Here is a 3,954-nt window from a genome sequence, read left to right on the forward strand (position 1 = left end):
ATCTGGTCAATCGAAACCACTGAAGGTAACCTGTGTAGCAAACGAATGAATTAAGAAACAAGCTTTACGAGGGAAGGAAAGAGCTACGCGACTCGTAAAAACCGAATGCAAAAATGCAAAAATTAACCTAAAAGGAAATATATGTCATTTTCTACTTTATTCAAAGTGAAAAAAAATAAATAAATAAAAAAGCAAGGATTCATGATATTAAGGAAAATGGTCCCAACAAAACAAAGGCACCGACAGTGACAGCAGCCTGCCCACCGCCATGTTCTGCGTCAACACGATACCTTGTGGTGAGGGTGAGCATTAAGCAACAGCGGTGGAATCATGCTAACGGCTTCTTGACGACTGATGTTTCCCTTAAAAAAAAATAAAATTTAAAAAAATATTAGCAATGACATTTTAAAAGGCAGAAAGTTTCAACGTTAGAAATTCAAAATTTCAAAGGCAACAAAGACCACATAATCATACACGGAACGAGGGTTAGTGCTGTCGCACAAACATTTAGTGAGGATGGCAGATTTTTATACCAGGGGATAAGGGGCGGCCACCTGAAGACCAAATAAGGGTGACCGTTAATACCGAAACTTATTTTAACACCACGCATAGAAATGCAGGCATAGGACTAAGTTTTATAATTTTATAAAAGAAACTCTATAAAAGAAAAGGATTTTACGCTCACATAGTCCCAACTTCCCAACTTCAGAAGGCACGGAAGCCGGCTGAGCATGTGTCACAGGCAGACTCTGCTACCGAAACACTCTCAGCAAAGGGGACACAGGACCGGGTCACCATGAGCAAGGCTCCCCTCTCAGCGGAAACTGCAACTCCTGTCTCTGAGCCCCCCGTTTCCAGGAAGTCACGTCTGCTCTCTAGTCCTGGCACTTGCCGCTCAGAAAGCTGAAGACGCCACCGCTGGTCTCCTCTCCTCCTCAGAGACACAGTATCTGAAATTCCTCACTGAATCGTCTGTCACGACAGCTGGGCCAGGACAGCTGTTAAAACGCGTGGCCGTGCAAAACCCAGACAACACGTTCTCGATGAAGTCCGGCACTTGCCTCAAGCACGACTCTGCTCGTCCAGCCTGAACAACGAAAGCTCTGGAAGGGGTCATGACGTATCGGTGGCCTGGGGCCTCCGCACCATCACATCCGGGTCTTTGGCACCTGAACTGCCATCGCTCACCACGTGCTCACGCATCTGCCTGTCAGAACCTGAACACAGACTGTACGTTCTCGCCGGCTAATTCCCACCTCCTGGGCTGCAGGCCAGCGGTGAGTCTGTGCAGCCTGCATCCCGGCTGACTCGCGAGGCACACTGGTTCCTGGCTTTGGGTTGTACCTGTGATTCTGACAAGCCTGCCTTCCGTTTTAACCCAGTTTTCAATTAAGGCATTAGCGTGGGACGGGGACATTGGGCCCTGACGAGACATCCCGGCAGTTAGTCCTGGTTCATAAACACGTCTTGAAGGGGTTTTGCAGTCAGCTTTCAATAACCAAGAGCGTCTTATCCCATTGACTTCTGATCAAAAACCAGACTGGTTCCCTAAGACAGACGCTAACCGACACCAAACTCCCACCTCCTCCTCCACCGCTCAAAGCCGCCGAAATCCGGCTCTTCACGACCCACCGCACCACGTTCCGCTCCACTCCCCACGAACCTCCGCTCTGCCACCCCGACCTGCCCTCCACCCATGTGCCGAGCCTCCCATAACCCTGCATCTCGATCAAAGCTCGCTCGGAGAACCCTTCCTTGCGCTGGCCCAGCGCGGTCCTGTTTATTCCTAACTAATGGCGGGGCGGGGAGGGTGGAAAACCCAGCACGGCTCGGTTTACGGGGTTACCAAGCAGGCAGAAAGCCCACCGGTGGGAACGCTGTGGGTGGAGCAGAGGCTAGAACTCGGGGAGGTGAAGCGTTTCCACACTGGCTGTGGCTTCAGAGGAGAAACACGGGACGCATGTGATCTGTCAGTGGACATGGAAGAGCAAACGAGAAACGCCATCTGCTGACACGTACGTTTCCTGGGCTAGGAGATTAGAAAATAGAAAGGGACAACTTCTGACTCGAAATGTGAGACTATTAGGAATTCCCAAAGAATGAAAAGGAAACAGCAGAGCTTACAATAGCCGAACTGTACAGACGTCACTGAATCACGTATCGAGGAAACAGGTATTTCATCGGTAAAAGTTTGATGCTAAAGGTAAAAAGTTTAGTGACCACAATGATAAATGTTCACTGTAACTGAGGAATCTGGGATGGCAAAAAAACTGAGAGGGTGAGGATGGGTGTCATTTTAGGAGAACCAAAATTGTCCTATTTAAGTTTTTAATGTATATATGTGTTTTGTTTTGGCAAACATGGAGTACAGATAGGAACAAGAAAAAACAGAAATGATAAAAAGCGAGTTTAAAAGTCTCACTTCTGGTAAAATAAGTAACAGCCATAGAAACACATCGCTTTTACGACAAGCACCTGGCACGTGCCCCTAAGACGACAATGAGTGAACTGCGTGGTCGTCTCCGGGACGGCACGGCATCGAGCAAGGTGTGCTGTGCACACCAGTAGTGCAGCTCCCCGCGCCCCCCGACTCAGGAGTAGCAGGAAGCAACCTGGCTGACAACTGTGATATCATTAAACTTCAAGCCTAGTCCAGTCAAACAGTAAGGGCTACGGACGTAGCCTCAGATGAAAGGTGGCAGAGACTCTTAAAGGCGTCTTTCCTGGGTGCCTTAGCTACTTGATCGTTCCCAGTGACAAGTAGGTTAAAATATGATTCTGATTCTGATGTACATTTAAAGCTTTAAGCAAACCAACAAATCTAAAGAACAGTACTCACAGACTCGGTTTCGCTAACCAGAAACTGGTGAAACTTTTCCAATTGTGGAGACTTTCGCAAGATTTTTCGACTTAAATTTGTGTGCCAGGCAAGTTCTTCGGGATACCTGACCAAAAAGAGAGTAAAACACTTATGAATCATATGTATTAAAGAGCTGTCTTAACAACGTCATGCTGATCCAAGTAATACACCAAATGTGACAGCCGATTTTGTCCTACTTGCTCATCCATGACCTGCTTCAGCAGTCGGCCACACCGCGTGACATCCATGGGACACATGGAGCATAGTCCTACCTGCTTCATGGCCCAGGCAGAAACATGAGAGCCTGGGGGTCATAGGAAACACACGCATATGACGTCACTGAAAAATCACAGTGATGAATGCTCTAGATCCAAGGAAAAAGCAGTCGGCTCTGCTTCACTGTGTGGTGAGTTAGCGATGGCAGAGGCCATCAGAACAGAAGACCTAAGGTAACGAATTCCTTAAATTTAAAAGACGTGCAGATCGCACGGAATCAAAACAATGTGGTAGGGCAGGTATCGGGATGTTGGACAAATGTTTGATTATAATCTTATTTACCATATTTTTCACTATTTCTACAATAAGGCAGTCCGATCACGTACTGAAATGTTTTACGTATCAAAATACCTTGGAAATCAACAATGCATAAATTTGAGCTCCTCGGCTGTCACTCATACAGAACTAAGAATGAAGCCTCTCCCGCCATTTCTGTGACTACATTTCAACTTTCTATAATGACGTCACTGGTCAGAACGTGTGTTTTTAAACCTGGCTTGCTCCCGCCCACTCGTCTCCATCTGCACGATTCGGCGCACCCGCACACCGCACAGCCACACTCAACCCACCACCCGACGAAGCGTAATGTGGCACTCGGTGACAAGATCTTCAGTGTTAGCACTTATCACATCTCCGGTGCAATAACAAGCTCAATTTAACAATGCAAGGTCACAATGTTTCCATGTGTCAAATTGCAACTAAGGTAACAGCCATGAAAATGAAATCAAATCTTCTGAAAACAAACTTTGATTGACAGACACTTTAGGGCTAAGATTTTAAGACACTGTTCAGCAGGCACGACACGAGATACAGAGATA

At 47.0% G+C, this 3,954-nt stretch overlaps 1 long non-coding RNA gene across 1 annotated transcript in view; it reads right to left on the reverse strand.

Moving 5' to 3' along the window:
* Positions 1-247: 247 nt before the first annotated feature.
* LOC105310542 overlaps positions 248-3,954 on the reverse strand; it is a 6,303-nt gene continuing 2,596 nt past the window's right edge. Inside the window, exons 2-3 of the long non-coding RNA XR_897516.2 lie at positions 2,840-2,945; positions 248-362 (exon numbers count right to left, since the gene is read on the reverse strand). This is a non-coding gene — a long non-coding RNA (uncharacterized LOC105310542). The remainder of the gene's footprint in view (positions 363-2,839; positions 2,946-3,954) is intronic.

Source organism: Pteropus vampyrus, unplaced genomic scaffold (genome assembly GCF_000151845.1).
Source record: "Pteropus vampyrus isolate Shadow unplaced genomic scaffold, Pvam_2.0 Scaffold5659, whole genome shotgun sequence".
NCBI lineage: Eukaryota > Metazoa > Chordata > Mammalia > Chiroptera > Pteropodidae > Pteropus > Pteropus vampyrus.